Below are 24,629 nucleotides of genomic sequence, written 5' to 3'. Positions count from 1 at the left end.
TTTTGGCATCCCATAATTTAAACTCTCTGTGCTTCGCTGTCAGGTGTATCATGTTAATTCTGCATTCATGCGTATGATGAGCTCCTTTCTCCATTTTCTTCTTTCTTTTACACAAATGTTTCTAGACCAAAAGCTAGTGACGTTTTTTATTTAAAAATGGGAAAAACACTTAAAATTTCCAAAATAGCAATAACAAATTTGTGCAATTGTGATTTATTTATAGTCATTTACAAATTTGTAAAAAAATTAAGTATGAGATGGATGGATGGATGGATGTATGGATAGATTGGTGGATGTACGGACGGATGGATAGATGGATGGATGGATGGATGGATGGATAGATTGGTTGATGGATGGATGGATGGATGGATGGATGGATGGATGGATGGATGGATGGATGGATGGATGGATGGATGGATGGATGGATGGATGGATGGATGGATGGATGGATGGATGGATGGATGGATGGATGGATGGATGGATGGATGGATGGATGGATGGATGGGTGGACAGATGGATGGATGGATGGATGGATGGATGGATGGATGATAGTACGATAAGCAGACATTAACAGGTGCACGTTAATTGGATGGATGCATGGATAGATGGATGGATGAATAGATGGATGGATATATTTGTGGATAGATGACTGGATGGATGGATTGGTGGATGAATGAGTTGAAAAAGCTTAGATTAAAAGGTGCACGATGGTTGGGTGGATGGATGGATGGATGGATGGATGGATGATGAGATGAAAAAAGCTTACATTAAAAGGTGCATCATGATTGGATGGATGGATGCATTAATTGATGGATGGATGAGATGAAAAAATCCTACATTAAAAGGTGCAAGATGATTGGATGTATGTATGGATGGATGGATGGATTTCATTGGTGGACATATGGATGAAAAGATGGATGGATGAGATGAAAAAGCTTACATTAAAAGGTGCACTAAGAAACCTCTGGTGCCAATACACAGATATGAAGGAAGGTTAAGCCTAGGGGTGGGTTTGTCTGCTCCATAATCTCTTTATGTGTAAATATACAGTATCATAAATAAATTACTACAATAAATAAATTTGCAAATGTATGCAAAGAACTGAATGAGTCTGAGCATGAAAAGCTGAAAGTAAAAAGTTATCTGCATGTTGATAAATGACATCAAATGGAGTGTCCGGTGCGTCAAAAAAATTGGTCCAAATGTAACGAGTTGGGAATAAAAATGTGCTGGATGTGCCTAAGACTTCTGCACACAAATTATATGCAGATATGAGATTCCCACTGGCCAAAGACAGATGAACGCTGTCCTTTGAGGTTTTTATTTCGCTGGCAGACAAGCTACATCCACATCACCACGTGGCCCCAAAGAGGATGCATGCTTTGGCTTATTCATTGTTCTTAAACATATATGTTGTTGTTTAACCCCAGAGACACAGGGTCATATATCGTGTCTCTTTTCACGTTTCGCCTTTATACACCACACACTGCCAGCTCAACAACACAATCAAACACGAACACTGGAATGATTGAATCTTGCCTTCACACTGCGGCTCTGCCTGGTACAGGACTGATTCATTTCTGAGGTGTGTGTGTGTGTGTGTGTGTGTGTGGGTCTCAGGGCGAGGTGAGGATAGGGCTCCTCACTGTCTATCCAGACAGCAGCACTAACAGGACGTCTTTGAGGGGGGACCTCATTCGAGCGGGCGGGTGCACATCTGGGCGGCAGCACAACAAGTGGCCCACTGTGCCGCGGACCCCTGTGGCGTATGAAATCAAACGCACATTCATAACGTTTTCTGTGATTCCCCTCTGTCCCCAGTCCCCGTTCCTTAGCCAAAGTGCATCCTCGGGGTGTAGAAGAGGATCACACCATTATCCGGGGTGCTCTGAGAGTAGAACACGCTCGTGCACAATCTCACACACAGAGGTTTTATGTCCAGCTGTTTTTTTTTTTCTCCCCCACATGGACATAGGAGCGTATCACAACGAAGAGGCTGTTTAAATGACAGAGCGAGGCCTTGTGGACAATCCAACTTCCACTCCCATAATGCAATGCTCGCTATCATAGGCTCAGCCAGATGAGTGTCAAAGGCCGCTTTTAACACAGCAGTGCACATGGGGGCTCAAAGGTGAGGTCTGCAAACTCTCATAAAAGCTGGATGATGAATTAGATGTGAGCAGACCATGATTAGCACGGTTTAATCCACCACATGAGACATTAATGGTGATGGCAACTGTCATAATATATGTATATAATCGAGAACAGGAGAGAAATTTGAGAGATAGAAAAGTATTTCTCAGATGTCCCATGTGCAACCGCAGAGTTAGTCTCGTATCGAGTCATCGACAGGTGCAATAAACATATAAAAAAGTCTGTTCATTCCCCTGCTAAAACATCTGCTATTAAAACATTCTGAACATCACCGTTCTGTTATGCACTTATTTAGATGCTATGCTAGCCGATGATGAAGATTTCAATTTACAACTGAGTTTAAAATGATCTAAATGGACTAAATGGATAAATATGTACAAGGATATACAGCTACCCCCCCCCCCCAATTATTAGCCCCCCTGTTTATTTTTTTCCCAATTTCTGTTTGACTGATAGCAGATTTTTACAACACATTTCTAAACATAATAGTTTTAATAACTCATTTCTAATAACTGATTTATTTTATCTTTGCCATGATGACAGTACATAATATTTGACTAGATATTTTTCAAGACACTTCTATACAGCTTAAAGTGACATTAAAGGCTTAACTAGGTTAATTAGGTTAACTAGGCTGGATAGGGTAATTAGGCAAGTTTTTGTATAACGATGGTTCGTTCTGTAGACTATAGAAAAAAATATAGCTTGAATGGGCTAATAATTTAAAACTGCTTTTATTCTAGCTGAAATAAAACAATTAAGACTTTCTCCAGAGGAAAAAAAAATATTATCAGGCATACTGTGAAAATTTCCTTGCTCTGTTAAACATCCTTTGGGAAATATTTAAAAAAAGAGAAAAAAATTCAAAGGGGGGCTAATAATTCTGACTTCAACTGTATGTATGCATGTAGGCTGCATAATATATTGTTTTAGCATCAATGTGTGATCTACAATTGTCACATCACAGGATGCTTGTTGTTGAGTCATGATTATAGTTGACCAGGAGCCACAGTTCAGAACACAGGAGATTTATGAGGTTACTGCAGAATTAAACCGTAATCGAACAAAAGTTCATAATTTGCATGCGTTTTTAAGGCCTGTGACGGTGTGAGCATTTCAAGAGTGATTAGATAAGTCGGGCAGAAAAAAATTATGGCTTTCGTAACTTTAATAAAGATTGATTTTATTGATTTTTTAATACAATGACTAGAATGTGCAGTCTTATTATTTATTCAATTATTGTACCAGAACATGTTTGACTTCCCAGAACACCATAAAGCACTTTTTATTTTACTTTTATCTTTGCTTTAATGCATTTCTCCATGTTTGCAATTGGTTTATTATATTTTATGTATGTTTTAATTTTCTACAAAACCACTCAAATTGATCTAAAATGATGAATTCTTTTCAACTAAAGATATTCAAGTCATGTGGTGAAAATGTAGTCATATTGCAATACAACAAATCGCAGAATTCCATTCACTCATTTTCCTTCGGCATAGACCCTGAGTAGCAGCCAACATATGTTTTGCGCTGCGGATGCCCTTCCAGCCACAGCCATATCACCACAGCCATATAACCCTGCAGCCCAAGATCGATTACTCACTGAAGCTAAGCAGGGCTGAGCCTGGTCAGTACCTGGATGGGAGACCACATGGGAAATCTAGGTTGCTGTTGGAAGTGGTGTTAGTGAGGCCAGCAGGGGGCACTCAACCTGCGGTCTGAGCGCTAATGCACCAAATGCCCCAGTAAAAGTGAAGGAGACACTATACTGTCAGTGGGGCACCATCTTTCAAATGAGATGTTAAACCGAGGTCCAGACTCTCTGTGGTCATTAAAAATATCATGGTACTTCTCGTAAATAGTAGGGGTCTAACCCCGGTGTCCTTGCCAAATTTCCTTCATTGGCCCTTACCCATCATGGCCTCCCAATCATCCCCATCCACTGAATTAGCTCTATCACTTTCTCTCCACTACACCTATAGCTGGTGGCTGGTGAGCGCACTGGTCCTGTGGCTGCCGTCGCATCATACAAGTGGATGCTGCACACTGGTGATGGTGTGAAGAGAGCCCCCTTATGATTGTGCTTTGCGGGTACACATTACATTTCAGCCACAACCCAGAACTGGGAAACACCCATACACTCTCACATTTACACACACACTCAAACACTACGGCCAGTTAAGTTTATCCAATTCAGCTACACCACATGTTTTTGGATTGTGGGTGAAACCACAGCACCCGGAGGAAACCTATGCAAACATGGGGAGAACATGCAAACTTCCAGATTTTGCTGTTTTGCAACCCTATAAATTTGTGGTTTTCTAATTATTTCTAGGGTCTTTATTTTATTATCTTATAACAAAAACAATCCATGTAAGGGTTGAATCCTATGATTTTTCATCAATTTATTTATTGTAAATTAGATTAAAGTCAATCTGTCAGATGCACGTGTTTCTGTGAGAGCTTATAACGGGCTAACTGCTTCAAAATATATGTTAAATGTCTCTAACCAGTTCGTCACCTTACAATTATAAGGTTCTATCTGACATTTTTGTCAAAATGGAGTTATTCACATATTCTTATTAAATGACAACTTATTTACATTATGGGATTTTTTTTAATAAATTGTTTACATTTTAAGACTTTAAAAGGTTTTATCTACAAAGTCAAACTCTAGCTTGACTCTATAAATTTCTTTCTGTGAGCCAATCTGCATTTTAAATGCACGCACAGCCAATAAGGATCAGCTTTCTTTGTCATTTTGCCGCATTGCTCCGTTGACAGCGGGAAAGACCAGAAAGAACTAGAAAATCAGAATCGACTAAATAATGCTGCACCACATACAATTGAGAAGAAACCTGAAACTAATAGGATGTGTGTAAATGTGATGATTTAGAAGCATTTTTTGACACTGAGATGAATTGTTTTTACAATTTTACAAGAAAAATATTTTAAAAATGTAATACATTAAATGTGAAATATTTTTATTTGTGTATATATAGTCAGTTTAATATTGTTTATAACAGTGTTTATTAAACTTTGTTAAAAAACTCATTTGCTTAATTTTGCTTGATTTTATATTACTGTAAGCCTTGAAGCGTTGAAGGGCAAATACTTAATTTAATTCATGGGGCATATAATTCAATAAATATAATTTAATTATTCATATAAAGCATATCATTCAATAAAGATTTCCATATTAATTACATAAAATTAACAGCTGCACTGGACAAAATATTTAGCACAGCCTTGTATGTTTAATTTGAACAAGAAAACATATTCATCCTAAAACACTAAATAATATTATAGAAAGCAAAGATTTTACTTTCTAATCATATTTACCTTCAATCAACATATCGTTACAACACCTTTTTTTATTATTAAATTAATAAGCAGACTGATTGTATTTCTTGAAAAGTAATGCTTTAATTAATGATCTGCCAGATAGAACCTTATAATTTTAAGTGCAAAGTGACTTTTTAGAATTAAAAGGTTATCTCTGCAGTTGCAAACTTAAGAGAATTTTGATCATTTATATTTAGAGTACATTTAGGCTCTCTGTCATGTTAATGTACGAAAAACAACTGTTACAAACATATTGTTTGCTGTATGGAATGCAAAAGCTTTGAAGCTCAATATCTCAAAATCATTTAGAATGCAGAGAGAACCTTATAATTTTAATGCGATGAGTTATTTTAAAGCTTTTAATATAAAGCAAGACTCATTTTTAGGGCAAACTGGATTATGCACTTTATGCAAAATTTTCCCTGCTATTTTTCAGATGTGGACATATCAAACACATACAGTTGAAGTCAGAATTATTAGCCCCCTGAATTATTAGCCCCCTGTTTATTATTTTTTTCCCCCAATTTCTGTTTAACGGAAAAGTTTTTTTTTTTCAACACATTTCTAAACATAATATTTTTAATAACTTATTTTCTAATAACTGATTTATTTGATCTTTGCCGCGATGACAGTAATAAAATTTCCCTAGATATTTTTCTAGACACTTCTATACTGCAAGTTAAATTAAGCAAGTTATTGTATAATGATTATAGCTTAAAGGGGCTAATAATTTTGACCTTAAAATGGCTTTTAACAAAATCAAAACTCCTTTTATTCCTGCCAAAATAAAACAAATAAGACTTCCTCCAGAAGAAAAAATATTATCAGATATACTGTAAAAATTTCCTTGCTGTTAAACATCATTTAGGAAATATTTAAAAAAGGAAAAAAAAAAATGTCATAGTGGGCTAATAATTCTGACTTCAACTGCGTGTGTATATATGTATATATAAATGTATATATAAATATATATATATATGTTTTCAAAATGTCAATGATACAAAAGCCTCCAGAATAGGATCTTATGAGTGATATCTATATATATATATATATATATATATATATATATATATATATATATATATATATATATATATACACATACACACACAGTATTGCCTTGTACCATATCATCTATATCACTCATAAGTTCCTATTCTGGAGTCAATTCTGAAGACTTTTGTATCATTGACATTTTGTAAGGATGATTTTTTTTGTTTTGTTTTTTGTAAAAACAAGTATTGACACAATAGTTTTGATAGTTTTACAGTATGACACACAATAGACGGACACAAATCTTTCAGCCTTCATTAAACATTTCTCCAGTTGTTTTCCAAAGATGACCAGATTTATTATGGGTGAGTAATGGCGTGAGGGTGAGTAAATGATGACAGAATTTTTATTTAGAGTGAACTAACCCTTTAACATGTCTCTCCCGAAAGTCGCTCCTCCTTTTTATCTTTTCCCTCTGCCCACTATTCTAAAGGAGATGGGGTCGCCTCAGAGTCCAGAGAGGGCAGCACAAGTGTGGCATTGTGGGCCAAAGGAGAGACGGCCATTGTTCCTGCCCGCCGCCTGCCACAGCTGTGCACGAATAAGAGCAGGGACAAACCACAACATATATCAATGTGGAGGCTGTGAGGGATGGTCCACGGGTGTCCACACTCAAAGAAGCCTAGTGTCTTTCAACTAAAAAATGCCAAAGGGCACACAAATCACTCAAGGTGACGCTTTTACTGCTTTCAATCCACAGCAGGAGACAAGAGACCAAGTAAAAAGAACAGACGCATTAGGAATAGGAAAAGGCATTTGTGTCTCTTTGATTACTATACATATGCTGTACATAAATGTGCACATGCACGTGTACAAATGCATACATACATGCCTATGCACAGCTAATAAAGTAAATTTCTAAATTCTATTTAGTTTAACTTAAAACTGTATAAAGTAAGACAAAGTATCTACAACAAAGAACTAAAACTTTAGGTAAATTTTAAATAAACGGTGAATTAAAAATAAATTTTATTATTTTATTTCAATCAACTAAAATGATTCAAGTTTTACCATTTTAATTTTGGTTAAAAATAAAAACCCTGGAAGATTTTATAAGTAAATATTTTTAATTTAAACATTTCGTGAGTAATTCAAAGCTTTGTTTAGTGTCCATGCAACCAAAAAAATCCATTAAATCTCATTGATTGCTGAATCTAACTAAAAAGTTTGATTTAAACAACTTTAATCATGATCCAAAATGGAAATTTTGAAGCCATTTTTCAACCCAAGTGCTTTATTTCATGTTCAGATTAATACACCAGTAAGAATTATTCAGGCCCAATCCCAGTTCTAGCTCTTACCCTTACCCCTACCGCTCGTTTGCGCGTGCATGCCAAGTGTGGTGTACCAATTCTCTTTAGCTTGAAGGTGTAGGGCTAAGGGGAAGAGGTATATAGCCCTTCGAACAAAGATTTTTCAGGACCACACTCGAAACCAAAGGGTAAGAAAATTTCCCATAATACACCAGCTACAGCCGCAGCATTGCTGAATCCGGAAGTATAGGAGATCCACAAATTAGTATTTTTTGTCATTATTATGAATTTTTACGACAAACAAACATATGTTTTAATATACTCATAACCGCGTTCATGTTTTACCGTCATGCTTTTAAAAAAAATGCTAAAAAAACCCTGCTAAATTTTGAATTCTATAATCCCTAATAATAACTCCTGTACAGCAGTACGACAACATTCTGACACTGGAATACCCTGTCAGTAATGTCTAGTGGCTGAGAATGAGCTTTTTACAGTGTCTGCTATAATGTTAATGTTGTTTAGGTGTGTTTACATAGATGAATTTGCCCACTGTGTAAATACACAGTACAGTTATGATCTTATTGCCACATTAGATCGTTATATTAACATAATGTATGCCTTCAGTGATTTCCTGAAGATAAATACCAAAAAATAGCTCAACTGGAATAACTACAGCAGTCGCGATCGTCTGATCTCACATAAAGCATGAGATTGCGATGACATCTGATGATGTGTGCAGGTGCTTTAGTGCTGTCCCAATTCTTAGGGGTAAATTTTGAAGCTCTTCCCCTTAACCCTCGGTTGTAAGGGCCAAGGGGAAGGGGAAGGGGTACAAAAATAGAATTGGGATTGGGCCTTATTTCCAAATGAAACAGTAAGTGTTGATGTAAATTACTGATACACCAATCATCATTTTCCATTTCCGATTCTAATTCAGATTTTTTTACTAGCAAATTGGCAGATTGCGATCTCAGTTTGTTTATTTATTTATTTATTTATTTATTACTAGAAACCAGAAAAAAACAGAGTATGTGAGCAAAATGTTTATGTCCTTTTTCAGAATGAACTACGCAGTGATTTTAAATTACAACTCACAATCATTAACTTGGACAAGTACTGATTTTAAAACAGACTGTAAAATTTCAAAATGATGTTACTTAAAGCCTACCTACACAAAACTGAAATAGTAAACAATGCTGGATAAAAATGTCAATTCAATCTCTGCCAGCAGGTGGCGCTTATAGAGCAGCAATAATAACATTTCCTTAGTTATGACTGTAAGCTGTTGCTGATATTTAGTTATGAAATGCAGAGTTATGAGAATGAAACTAAAAGATGCACAATTATACTGAATGAATCCCACGTACATTAAGCATAAGCCTAGGCATTTACTCAAGCTTTTGACTGTGAAGTAAAAACCTGAAGTAAAAAGTAAAAAAAAAAAAAAAAAGTGATCAACTAAATATGAGCTGTTATAAAAACTGGCCAGTCACATAAATAAAATCTGTAAACTCCTTATTTGTAATGCTGATAATATTACAGAATCGCAACGCTATCAAACAAATTAGGTTTAAAGTTAATGTTTGCTGATCACACATTTAGAAAGAAAATTGTTCGGTTCCATTTTATTTTTGCTAGAGGCATCCAAAATGTAGGGATGCTCCGATCGATCGGTATCAGCCCATAATCAGCATTTCATTTATCAGTACTCATTAATCTGGCTGATTACATGAACCAATCATGTTTGTTTACGGGTTTACAAGCAGAGGATGATGCATTTTAACTTCTTATGCATCAAATATGCACTCCAAACTTTTTTGTTGCATTATTATTCAATGTTCAATTCTTCTTTACAATTTTTTTTATCTATTTTATCTATTATTTTCTGTGAATAATATAAGCTGCTTCTGACCATGACATGTCCACACTAAATGGTTATAAGAGACGCGTTTAAAGGATTATATGCAACATCATTCATTATTTTAGGAAAGGAGAGATCTCCACTAAAGTATCATACTTAGAGATGTGCTTTATGCAATTTTAAAGTTACATAAAGCTTGAAGCATCAGAATCGGTACTCTGTATCCGTCGATCACCATGACGAGGAATCGGTACTTGGTATCTGCTCCAAAAATCCTGATCGGAGCATCCCTACCAAAAAGAATTACTAATTTCTTAATTTGTTAAATTTTGTCTAAATTGAGTCTACATCAATCAATTGTAGAATTATTATCGATAGAATTATGTTGTTGTTAATCTTCATGTAAATTCTAAAAAGATATTTCTTCTATTGGAATGATGACTAAATGGATTTCTAACTTACTTTTCATTTGACATGGCAAGAATATATACTGTTTCTTTGTATATTCTTTGTAAAATGTGATGTGATTTTGGCAGCCATAATAGAAACCATGCTATATATACTGTAATTGGAATATGACCCTTGTTTATTGCTGCTGATCTAGCACTGGGGAAGAAGCAAGTACATTTTTAGCCTGGAAGACAGAAGAAGGTTAGTGTTTGTGTTGCATTTCACTTGATTCAACATGAAACTAAGTAGAAACAGCTCACACTCAACAGGCCACTGCATCCAGGCTAGTCAATGAACTGGAAGGAAAGTGGACATGGTATCTGCAGGATATTGGCAGCGGGCAGGGCTCCCTGTGATGGTGGCTGAAAACGAACGGCGCAGGGGCAAGTTAAACACAGCATGTTCACCCCAAGCGTGCCCTTTAAGAGCCGTGAGTGCACTACTCGCTGCAGGAGTGCCCTAAGTCCACACTAAGCTTCTCTTCCATACCGTACAGAATTATCCCTCACTCCTCGCTCTTTCTCATGCTCTTCTTGTGCTCCTGTTATTAGCTACCGCTCTGGACAAATATTGTGGTTGTGAAGTCGGAACAGATATCCGTCTTACAAAATGAGCAAGATAGGGGCAGAAAGAGGTTAGGAGCTGTGCTCGTGGACAGGAGAGGAAAGCTAGGAGAAGCGTGCACAGTAAAAGCACAGAAATACGTTTTTGTCTTAAAGTCATTGCAAAATTTTGTGGTTATTAAAATGTTAATGTATGCACTATACTGTTCTGAAGTTTGGGATTGGTAAAATATTTCCAATGCTTTTGAAAGAAATCTATTCTGCTCAGTATGCTCCAAAAACAGTACTACTGTGAAATACTTTAAATTATAATAACAGTTTTAAAGGTGCTGTATGTAAGTTTTTGACTCATGTAAAGAATAAAAATACCATAATATGTTTGCAGATGAAACATGAAACATGTTAAGTGAACATACTTGTTTATCTGAAAAACAAATGTCCGTTATGTGCCAGTACGCTGTCTTTGTTTTGGTAATTTAACCTGCCCAATGCCCCTTTAGCCAATTATATTTCAGCACACCGGGTTGCCTTGGTGAAAAGTCACGTATATCAGTCATTCAGTCTGAAAGGTTCTCAAAGCATGCATACGCGACTGAAATGCAACCTCTGGTGGACAGTAGCAGACTCTGAAATGAGCAGATTCAGAGTTCCACATAAGGTGGTTATTAATTAGCAAATAAAATAAATATTACAAGTGTAAACATTAGGTGAGCAGGTTACACTGTAGCCCCGTGTCCTAACAACACGCTACATGACGAGATTTGCAGTAATAAGCATTTTGGCTGTTTGCATAAGACAAAACACTACAGAAAATTAAATACAGCCATTCAAAAGCAAATAATAGTGCACTTACTGCACTCCAACAAAATGGTAAGGTTTATAATCTAATTAATGCATATTAAACCTCTGTAACATTATTAAATGTACATGCTGAATCACTGATATGTGTTGGCTTGCACTGAAGTTCCATTTCAAATGGTTTAATTTATTTCCAAAATCTGAGGTAAACTATCTGCTGCTGCTTTCAGTAGTATGGCAATACATGTCATGTGAAATGGCATTCAAACTCACATTATTAACGTTTAACTCTGAATAAAGCACATGAGGTTAACCTGAGGTGATCACTGTCAGTTTTCTGTTGTCCAGCTGCAATAAATAGAAGCTGTTTCTAAAATATAAACTTCAGGTATTGGTTAGAACAAAATCTCAGTTTAATATGGAAATCGCATGCTGTTGCTTTTTTACACTGCTGTCGGTGTCGTCATTCTGGCAACCTGCACTTACATTTGTTTTGAGCCAGGTGTGCGATACCTAGTTCAACCACTGGGTATCAAACTTACATACTGCACCTTTAAAATGTTTTTAAATGTAATTAATTCATGTGATGGCAAAGCTGAATGCCAAGTGAACCTTTAGGAATCATTCCAATAAAAACAGTTCAGTTTTTGTTATTATTATTATTATTATTACTACATTTATCTTGTAATTATCAAACTGTACAGTGACTATTATAATGGATTGATCAAAACAGTTTAGTGAGTTTATTTATTTATTTAGTAATATTAAAGTGTTAAATTTAAAAATGAATTTACCTATTTTTTGATCATAGTGTGTAATAGCCTTCATGGTTACATGCCCTATATTGGTTTTCATACAAACAATGTTTTATTGGACTGTTTTAATAAGCAGGATGTAAAAAAAAAAGCTAAACTAAATGTTTTCATTTTTTTTGTTTATTGTTTGGTTTAATCAAAAACTTACGAAATTACAGGAAAATCTGTATATCGCAAATCAGCCCAAAAATATCAAGATCTGTTTTTTGTCCATGTTACCCAGCCCTACTTCATTTAACTTAAACTTTTAAACACTTATAAATAGGCATAGGCCAATAAAAAAATTCTAATGGTATGATAACCTTGGATACAAATATCACGGTTTAACGGTATTGTGATTACTGCTCTAAAATATATTCTTTTTAAATGTCTGAGTAAAAAACAACTTTTTATCCCCTTTGAACACAAAATATTATATTTTGAGAAACATTTATAATTATTTGGAGCAGTAAACATGTCAGTCTAAATAATTAAAATGAATCTTTGACTTCTGTTGTCTTCATTTGTTTCAAAAACACTGATTTCTTCACAATTTAAAATGGCATCTTTGGATATCTTTTCTGCTGAAGATATTGTTGTCTTAAAAAACAAAAAACAAAAAAAAAATACAAATAAAATAAAAATAAATAAAAAATCCTATACCTTAGGAACGGTATAGCAGAAAATTTTGGCGGTTTTAAAACGGCGACTTTTCCAAACCGCGGTATACCTTGAAAATGGTTATCTTCCCATGCCAACTTATAAACACTAATCAACGTTTGCTGCATTCAATATTTATATGTGAATAAATCTGTTCTACAAATAAAAAAGTGTGTCTCCTCTTTAAATTAATCAAAAAAGAAAAATGTACATTAATAATTTAAAAATGGAGTTCTGATGGACAAAATTCTCATAGGTTCGAAACAACACAAGCAAATGATCACAGATATTCATTTCCAACTGTGTAAATGATGTCAGAAAAAGACAAAGCAAGTCATATTGGGAAAAAAGATGAAATATTTGAGGCTAAACATGCAGTGAACAGACAAAGTGCTCCCTGCAGGGTGTTTGTCTTTGGTCAGGTAGTTCCTGGACTGAATCCCGTTTTCCAACACAATTGGCAGACACCTGCTCCTCACAGATGGCGATAGCAGGACTCGATTTGCTACCATCTGCTCCATATTACAGAAAGGTGCTGCACTCTTCCTTAAATATTAAATAACAAGGAGAATCTCCACACGTCCAGTGGAATGCAGCCCCAATCGTTACTTATCCCTTGGCTCTTGTTTGTCAAAATGGGTTGTTGTAGACTATGTTTAAGAATTATTTGGCCTGCTCCACATACTTTGGCGCCCAAGGTCTGTGTTTTACACAATACGAGAATCTGTTTTTTGTGTTCGCTGGGCCACTTGTTTTTTTGCTCCTATTGATTCACGAGGCAGATTTTTTTTTTCTTTTTTTTTTTGGATTTGAGCTCCCTAATGAGCTGAAGAAGTTCTCTGGTTCATCTTGAAAGGTCAAAAGCCCAAGGAAAGTGTTCAGGTCAGAAAAAAAGTTGGAGTATTTGACCTCCCTACCTAACATCTAACACCTTTAAACACGTTTGGCTTTGACTCCAACCGCCAACCTCGTTCTCCATCCCGACTTGATTATTCCTATTGTCATAAGTCAAGATATAATTGCGAGATCAATTATTGATTGTTTTCTGACTTTGTTTATGCGATCTGCCAAGCGCAATTGTGTTTGTATTCATTATTTGAATATGACGTTCTCGTGAGGATTTGGTTGCATTCGAGAAGAGGGGAAGAACTTTGCTCAAGGCAAGAGCATATCTTCAATGTCAGATCACTCACACACACATAAACACACAAGCACACACACACAGGCCTCTAGACTTTCATCTGCAGCGATAGCGAGATGCTCGGCAGCACAGTTGGAGGTCTCTAAGTTGGGGCAAGGGCTCCTCAGACAGAGCGTTTCCTCTACGCATACAACACACACAGAGACACGCACAACACACTTGCTATCGGCGTGCTTGAATTATTCATGAAGGAACAGGACAAGAAGCTACAAATGAGGTTATGGAGACCTGTGCTGAAACATATGGACTTCTCTCTGCAGGAAGATGACGCTCCTTTAAATCTGTGCCATTACATTCTCTTTGAAATAATACAATTTGGGATGGTACTGTGTGTTAAATGATAACGGCGATGTAAAATATCCATGCTTACTGAGAAAGACAAGTTTAGTCAAGCTATGGGAACAATAAAAAGGAGCCCAAATTGGGATTTGGTTAGAAATGACCTGCATTTAAATACTTATATTTTAACAGCTGAAGTGTTTCCCTGGTTAATATGCAGCTATTTTCGATGATTTTGTACTTATTACTGTTCAACATTGGTTTCTTATGGTCAACAACGCTGATGTAGATATCATTTTTCACTCTGAAATTTCAAAAATAATTACAAAGAAATGCCAAGCAGAAAGAATGAACCCACATTTTCTTGTAAAACAGACAAACAATAAAAAACATTCAAGTTTGCACATCCAGCGGGGAAAATAAGTATTGAACGCATCACCATTTTTCTCAGAAAACATATTTTTAAAGGTGCTGTTGACTTGAATTTTTCCCAGGATGTTGGTAACAACCAAAGAAATCCATATATGCAAAGAAAATCTAATTAGTTTACAAATTAAGTTATAATAATAAAATGAAATGACGCAGGGAAAAAGTATTGAACACATGAAGAAAAGAAGGTCTAAAAGGGCAATGAAGGCCCAGACAGCAACTGAAATCTCTCAGAAGTTCTTTAGTAACCCTCTGCCCTTTGTCAATATAAGCTAATATTTTCTGCTTCAGTCCAGCATCTACATTATCAGGATGATGAAGATGAAAGCAGGGTCGACATTTCAGCAAGACAATGATCCAAAACACAGCCAAGGAACTCTCAAAGGCTTTCAGAAAAAAGAAAACCAAGCTGTAGAATGGCCCAGCCAATCTCCTGACTTGAAAATACAAATTTAAGATCTGATTTAATAAACGAGACTCACAGAACCATCTATATTTGTAGACTCTGTTGAAGCTTGTGAAAAATTCACACCTGAGCAATTCATGTCACTCCATTCTTCATATGGGAGGTGGCTTTAAGATGCCATCACCAAAAAAGATTTTTTTATAAAGTATTAGATATGTTTCAGTTAGGGCTGGGCAATAAATCGATTTTATCGTTTAACTTGAGTGTGAAGTTTACATCGATTTGTTTTGAATGAAAATCGGTTTTCCTTCCATGTCAACAGCTCCTTTAGAGATATTACTCCCAGGAAAAAACATGGCGTTTTCAATACTTATTTTCCCTGCTGTATTTGGAAACAGTAGTATTGTGAACTTTTATGTTCTATTGTAATAAACTGATTTTCTATGTAGGCAACATATTTTATGTTTAACGTTTTTTATATGTATTTATTAATATTTGATTAATCATAAGATCATATCATAAGATCATATATTTAGAATCATTTATACCAGTGGTCCTTAACCTTTTTATCACAAGGGACCAGTCAACGCTTGACAATTTGACCACAGACCAGGGAGGAGGAAGATGATTCAAACTCAAGTGACCGAGATGTAACCAAGAGAATACAATCTTTTTTTCAAAATAAAAGATTTTTCAAAATAAAAGTCTAAGATAAGAAATAATTAATGATTTCTTGTGCGGCCTGGTACCAATTGATCCACAGACCGGTACCGGTCCGCAGCCGGTGGTGGAGGTCAATTTTATTTATAACTTTGGGCTGGAATTAATGGAATTTCATGTTGGTATATTCTTGATATTTTTCTAATTAAGCTCATTTTACTATTATCAGTAAATAAATAATCAATATTTATTATTTTAAAGTAGACATCTATTTTGTATAGTCAAATATTCCTAATGAAAATATGTATTGGCATCCTTTCTTAATTTCTTTTGTAAACACTTCAAAATATAAGATATAGTCTATCATTTGTCTTGCCAATGGTCTGACCACTCATGTTTTAAGTCAAACTTCCTTTATCACAATCTCTCTAATCTGTTGCCAGTCTGAAGATCTGAGTCATTAGCCTTCAGCCAATCCAATAGATTTAGCCTCAAAAGGAAGTTTGGAAATGATGAGAGGAGATTATCACAACCTGTGGACACACACACAAGAGCCAAACAGCCGGAACCATCGGCACAAAACTGGGAAGGAGGGAGTCATTTCTCTTGAGATGGTCTGGAGGTACAGGACCTCAGAGTGTGCCAAGAAGAGCAGTGTTTTGTCTGGGTCACTGTGTGATGTGTCTCCAAGTTTACACAGGGAATATGATAACAGCAGTTGCTCATGTGACCTTCCTTTTCTTGCTCAAGTAACCAAGTATATCTCAATATGTATGTGCTTGTGGTGTATGTGAAATCTTGAGTCCTCATTTAAACACCATGTTATGTTATTCATTCATTTTCTTTTCAGCTTAGTCCCCAAGAATAAACTGCCAACTTATCCAGCATATGTTTTATGTATGTTTTACGCAGCGGATGCCCATCCAGCTGTAATCCATCACACTCATACACACTCATTCACACACATACACTACGGACAATTTAGCTTACCCAATTCACCTATACCACATGTCTTTGGACTGTGGGGGAAACCGGAGCATGCAACTTAGAGGAAACCCATGCAATTACAGGGAGAACATGCAAACTCAACACAAAAATGCTAACTGACCCAGCCGAGGCTCGTACCAGCAACCTTCTGGCTGTGAGGCGATTGAGCTACACGTTGCGCCACTGTGATGCCCTTACCAACATTATCTCAAGGCAATTCATAACTTTTAGATTCAATGGCTAATTCATATGAATTTGTACGATCTCATTCATATAATATAGTACGATTTGCTTATCCCCTATGATGGTTGAGTTTAGAGGCGGGGTTGGGTGTGTCGCTCTAATCACCATATACAGACCTCCAGGACCCTATGTCAATTTTCTAAAAGAGTTTTCTGATTTTATCTCTGACTTACTAGTTAAAACTGATAAAATACTAATTGTAGGAGACTTTAACATCCACATAGATGACGCTAACGACACATTAGGGCTCGCGTTTACGGACTTGCTGGTCTCACTAGGAATAAAGCAAAATGTTATTGGTCCAACTCATCGCCTAAAGCATACACTAGATCTAATTCTGTCTTATGGAATTGAGGTCACTAATGTAGACATTATACCACAAAGTGATGATATTACAGACCACTACCTCTTACTATATAAGCTGTGTTTACCTGAAATTAGCAGATCCGCTCCGATATATCGCCCTAGTAGAACTATTGTTCCGTCCACTAAAGATGAATTTATAAATAACTTACCTGATCTTTCTCTACTTCGAAATGCACCCGCAAACGCAAATGACCTTGATGTAGTAACCAGCAGTATGGATGCCATCTTTACTAGCACTCTAAATACTGTGGCACCCATCAAACTAAAAAAGGCTAGAGAGAATAAAACTACACCATGGTATAATAGTCATACCCGCGCTCTCAAAACAGCAGCCCGTGCCCTGGAACGTAAATGGAAAAAAACTAATTTAGAAGTCTTTCGAATTGCATACAAAGACAGTATGTCCAGCTATAGGAGGGCTTTAAAATCTGCCAGGGCTGAGCACCTCCGCAAACTGATAGAAAATAATCAAAACAATCCTAGATTCTTATTTAACACCATCGCTAAATTAACAAATAATCGGTCATCTTTGGAACAAAACGTTCCACCGCAAATTAGTAGTGATGACTTCATGAATTTTTTCAGTGATAAAATAGAAGGCTTTAGACAGAAAATAGGAGATATTAAACTTTCTGCACCGCCTTATACTTCAGATCCAGTAAACACGCCACTGAATCTAAATAACCTACAGTGCTTTAAAATCATAGAACAGGAAGAGCTAGACAAAATTATAAATAGCTCTAAATCAGCTACGTGTATATTGGACCCAATTCCAACAAAGTTACTGAAAGAATTGCTACCTGTTATAGGAGAACCTCTTCTTAACATTATCAACTCTTCTTTATCTTTAGGCCATGTTCCAAATCCTTACAAGTTAGCTGTTATTAAACCTATTATTAAGAAACCACAACTGGAACCCAGCAACTTAGCTAATTATAGGCCTATTTCAAACCTTCCATTTATATCTAAAATACTAGAAAAAGTTGTTTCTGCTCAATTATGCTCCTTTCTGCAGACCAACAATGTTTTTGAAGTGTTTCAGTCAGGTTTCAGAGCTCATCACAGTACAGAAACTGCATTAGTGAAAATAACCAACGATTTACTCTTAGCTGCTGACCAAGGGTGCATCTCGCTATTAGTTCTACTCGATCTTAGTGCGGCATTTGACACCATTGACCATGGTGTCCTCATTAATCGCTTAAAGTCTACAGGTGTCCAGGGACATGCCCTACAATGGTTTAAGTCATACTTATCTGACCGTTACCAGTTTGTAAATATAAATGGACAGCCTTCACAAATCAGCCCAGTAAAATACGGGGTGCCTCAAGGATCAGTTTTAGGCCCTTTACTGTTTACAATATACATGCTACCCCTGGGAGACATTATTAGAAGACATGGGATCAGCTTTCACTGCTATGCAGATGATACTCAATTATATATTTCAACTAAACCTGACGAGACGTCTAATCTGTCCAAGCTAACTGAGTGTATTAAAGATGTTAAAGACTGGATGACCAACAATTATCTTCTCTTAAACTCAGACAAAACAGAATTATTACTTATTGGGCCTAAATACTGTACACAGCAGATCTCACAACTCGACCTACAATTAGAGGGATACAAAGTTAGCGTTAGCTCTACTATAAAAGATCTGGGTGTCATATTAGACAGCAATTTAACTTTTAAAAATCATATTTCCCATGTCACAAAAACTGCTTTCTTTCATCTGAGAAATATAGCTAAGTTACGAAGTATGCTATCCATCTCAGATGCAGAAAAGCTTGTCCATGCTTTTATGACTTCTAGGCTGGACTACTGTAATGCACTGTTTGCTGGCTGCCCAGCATCCTCTATTAACAAACTTCAATTAGTACAAAATGCAGCTGCCAGAGTTCTTACCAGGTCTAGAAAATTTGATCACATCACCCCAATTTTATCCTCCTTACACTGGCTGCCTGTTAAGTTTCGTATTGAATTTAAAATATTGCTTCTTACATATAAAGCTTTAAATAATCTAGCTCCTGTTTATCTAACCAATCTTCTGTCTCGCTACAATCCAACTCGCTCTTTAAGATCTCAAAACTCAGGGCTTCTGGTAGTACCTAGAATAGCAAAGTCGAGTAAAGGAGGTCGAGCCTTCTCATTTATAGCTCCTAAACTCTGGAATAGCCTTCCTGATAACGTCCGAGGCTCAGACACACTCTCCCAATTCAAAACTAGATTAAAGACCTATCTGTTCAGTAAAGCATACACTTAGTGCACCACTTAGGGGGCTTCCACACAGGTTATGCATCTTGCTGATATACACTGTGAACATCAGCTACGCTAATTATTTTCTTTATTCTCCATTTCCACCTGGGGATACTCTTCCCGAGGCCCTCAGACTATGCAGAGTCACTGATTCGATCCAAGACCAACGACGAGATGATCCCAAGGTTTCCATATCCTGGACCTGGCCGAATCCTGAACAACTACTGCGATGGTCATGGAAGAGTGGAGAACATGAGACTGTTTCCTATGACGCTCCAGAGACAGACGAGTCTTCGCTGAGGCCAGCTTCCAGCCTCCGCCACTGAGACTGCAGCTCTGCACAAGACGTTTGGCCAGCGGAGAAATTAAAATGGTCGTGCCCAACTGAGTCTGGTTTCTCTCAAGGTTTTTTTTCTTCACTTCCGCCTTTAGTGAAGTTTTTTTTCCCTCTCCGCTGTCGCCACTGGCTTGCATGGTTCAGGATCTGTAGAGCTGCGCATCGATGGATTTGCTCTTCAGTATTTGGACTCTCAGTAGTGATTATTAAACCACACTGAACTGAGCTCAACTGAACTGAACTTAAACACTACAAACTGAACTACACTGTTCCTATTTACTGTGACCTTTTATGTGAAGCTGCTTTGACACAATCTACATTGTATAAGCGCTATACAAATAAAGGTGAATTGAATTGAATTGAATTGAATTGATGCCTCCTTTTAAAAATCGTACATTTTTGTTCAACTGAACTCAACAAGTTTGTACGAATTAGCCACTAAACTGACAAAACAGCAAGAAGGAGGTCGCTGGTTCAAGCCCCGGCTGGGTCAGTTGGCATTTCTGTGTGGAGTTTGCATGTTCTCCCCATGTTTGTGTGGGTTTCCTTTGGGTGCTAGGGTTTCCCCTACAGTCCAAAGATATGCGCTATAGGTGAATTTAATAAGCTAAATTGGTCGTAGTGTATGTGTGTGAATGCGGAAGTGTATGGGTGTTTTCCCAGTGTGTTTGGGTTGCGGCTGTGAAGGGCATCCGCCGCGTAAAACATATGCTGGTTAAGTTGGCAGGTCATTCTGCTGTGGCGACCCCTGATTAATAAAGGGACTAAGCTGAAAAGAAAATGAATGAAGGAATGAATGACTCGAGGCAATAAATCAAATTTAGCATTTTGCATAAATTGTGTTGTAAACCTATTAAAATATTTCTTGTAATTAGGAATATTTGCTTGTTTCTACTAAATAATAATAATAATAATAATAATAATAATAATAATAATAAATGCAATTATAGTGCCACACCTATGGTCTTACTTTGTTAGTAAGTACAACCCCAAATTAAAAAAGTTTGGACAGTATGGGAAACGCAAATCAAACAAGAAAGTAGTGATTTCCAAATTTACTTTGACTTGTATTTCATTGTAGACAATAAGAACACAAAATATTTCAACTTTTTATTTGTAAATATACATCCTTCACTGTCAATCAGACCTGCGTCACATTCCAAAAAAGTTGGGACAGGAGCAATTCAGGACTAGCAATCGGGTAAATTGGTTAAATAATGTGATTTGAAACAGGTAATGTCAACAGGTGATTGTAATTATGATTTGGTACAAAAGCAGCATTTACATTCTGTGACTCAAGTGAATAAATCTGCTCTCACAAACAAGCACAAGTTAAGCTTATTGCAAAAATCCTTTTTTAAATTTATTGAAATATTTATTCTAAACAGCAATATGTATTTTGCTAGTTTCTACTAAATGAAAACCAAAACACTATAGAATATAAATGCAATTATAGTGCCACACCTATGGTCTTTATTTATTAGCAAGTAAATGACAGCAATAGTCAACCTTACATCACTCAAAAACAAAAAAAGCTTGAGATTGGCATCTGCCTATAATTATGACAAGAAAGAAATTGGAAATATATTAGCTGCAAAACTCCTGGTCTTTCCTGATATTTTACACAAATTTATTTCTCAGAGTTGTGAAATTATACCTAACAATTACGTTAATATTCTTCTGTGTTTGCATCCTTCAATTTTTATTTGGTTACTTGGTTAAACAATGAAGTTTTAAATTAATAATTAAAAAAATCATGGTAATTGTAATCCTAGACTACTACCTCTCCCCACCCCCCCTCCCAGTGTATATGGTATTGCCTATTTCTTTTAAGAATTGAGGTATCATCTTTCCTGACTTACACGTACTTAGAGTTGTGCCGTGGCAGAACAAACATTTTTTATAATATCCTGTGTATGTTAAGGTGGCACAGTGCTCACTGTCTCCTCACAGCAGAAAGGTCACTGGTTCTAGCCCCATTTGGGCCAGTTGGCACTTCTGTGTGGAGTTTGCATGTTCTCCCTGTATTCGCGTAGGTTTCCTCTGGGTGCTCCAGTTGCCCCCCCAGTACAACATGCAGTCTAGGTGAATTAGGTAAACAAAATTGGCCATAGCGTCTGAGAATGCGAGAGGGTATGGGTGTTTCCCATATTTAAGTACTGGGTTGCGTCTGGAACATATGCCAAAATAGTTGGCGGTTCATTCTGCTGTGGCAGCCTCAAATAAATAAGGGACTAAGCCGAAGGAAAATAAACACATAAGCTTAGACTGTTGACATTCTACATGGATGTGATTAAATAAATAAATAAATTAAATGATAAATAAATAAATAAAATTAAGTACAATAAATAAATTGAATAATAAATAAATTTAGCATTAAATTGAATGATAACTACATTTGTTGATTAAAACAATAAACAGATTTAATGATAAGTCAAATAAAATAAAATAGAAAAACAAAAATTATGTATCAAAGAAAAAAACCCTAAAAAAATACAAATGAACTTCTAACTACACACAGACCGCCAGTTCTGCACTGTCAGTTCTCAGAGGTAGATGAAAAACTACACACACAGAGAGAGTCGCAGAGGTAAACCTGAGGCACTGAACCGGTAATAGAGCAGACATAACAGCATGCTGGGTATTCCCTCAAGATGTCACATTAGATCAAACGCAGAGCGAGCCAGAGAGAGCGAGAGACAGAGCGCTGGCCTCAGGTGTACTGGCCACGGCTGTCTGCCAGACTCTGACGCGTGCCAGGTGAAACGTGTCATCCACAATGTCTTTGCTCTAGTGAGGCAAAAAAAAAGAGCTTCCCAGCGCCGACAGGCTGCAGGCTCTACCTGTCTGTGTTGGAGCGACGCTGGAGTGGATAAGTGGTTATGTAATTTGTTGTTGAGCAGCAAATTACACGCTCTGTAACTTCTACCCGCCCAGCCAAACATGGGGCAAATGGTGGTGTGTCCTGTGCAATTACATGCGAAGCATGACTATACGTGGTGCAAATGCAAGGTGTAATTTGTTAATGAGTGATAATACTCTGCTCACGGCCTGCACTGAGCTCACTGCAGGTCTGCTAATTATTTCATTTGTGATTCATGATTAGGCGTGATTACCTAGCAAACACTCAAACACAAGGGTTTTCTGTTGGGAAATTCATTCAATCTGCCGTTGTAGAATGTGACTGGATGAGATGGAATCACTGTAAAATAGTAATGTCAATTGAACTGTAACACTACGTATGGTGTCTGTTATGAGTTACTTGTATGTACTATAGCAACAATGGTAAACATTCACATTAAATAACCTTAGACCAAACCATGATTCTAAAGTCATAGTTGTTCATTAATAGTAATTAAATATAGTTACAAAATATTACCAAGAATTATATTTTATTTAAATGGCTAGAATAAAAAAAAAAATCTGAAAAAATATCAATAACAAATGCAAGTTACAAACAAATTTCTTAATAAATAAATAGACATTCAATTTGTTAGCAGTATTAAATGCAGGGATTCCCAAACTTTGCAGCCCGCGACTCCCAAAATAACAATTCCAGTGTACATATAAATAACAAACCTTGGCTCACAGTCACCAGGCCCAAGTCTATTCTTCATGTAATTTTGGAGAACGCCACTCGGAGATCATCCTCCATGTTTATTCGTAGCCTGTATTTAATTTTAATGTATGTGAGTGCCATAAAGGTGTCAAAGTTTATCTTATTGCCATGAAATCAATCTGCTGCATCCGACCCTATTGCTGTAACTTTAATCTAACGTAAAGAGACCCCAGGGGTCACAATCTATAGGAAAAAAAGGTGTGTTGTTTTATAACTATTAACTATCGTCTGTAGCATGTGCTCATTCTAATAGTTGAATAAAATGAATTATAAATTTGGAAATGTGACCACATTCACCACCCGCCATCCCTGAGGGGTCTCGAGTCCCGACCCCTACTTTTAGGAACCACTGACTTAATGCATTATCAAACTAAAAAATTGGACATTTTTTAAATTATTAACCTAGATTAATGGTCATTTATATACATATACAATTGTTTATAGTCAATATATTTTTGATAATATATTAAAAACATTTTATGCAACAAGATGTTAATTTGTACTTGGCAAAGATTTATCATGATTGAGTACATCCAAAATAAGTTTTAGACAATGTATGTGTGCTGTGTATATATTCACACATGCATGCATATATTTGAGAATGTTTATTATTATTTACATAAACATATGTTTGATACAAATAATAAATTGAAATATCTATGCAAAAAAAGTTTTGTAGTTTGTAGTGTTTTATGTATGTATGTGTATTACATGTGTATATAAAATACATGTCGGGCTGCACCATGGCTGAGTGGTTAGGACTGTTGCTTCACAGCAAGAAAGTCACTGGTTCGAGTTCCAGCAGGGCCAGTTAGCATTGCTGTGTGGAGTTTCATGTTCTCCCCATGTTGGCATGGGTTTCCTCCAGGTGCTCCGGTTTCCCCCACAGTCCAAAGACATGTGCTTCTGTATAGG

The sequence above is a fragment of the Danio aesculapii genome, chromosome 9, assembly GCF_903798145.1.
Source record: "Danio aesculapii chromosome 9, fDanAes4.1, whole genome shotgun sequence".
Lineage (NCBI taxonomy): Eukaryota > Metazoa > Chordata > Actinopteri > Cypriniformes > Danionidae > Danio > Danio aesculapii.
This window is presented reverse-complemented; position numbering follows the sequence as displayed.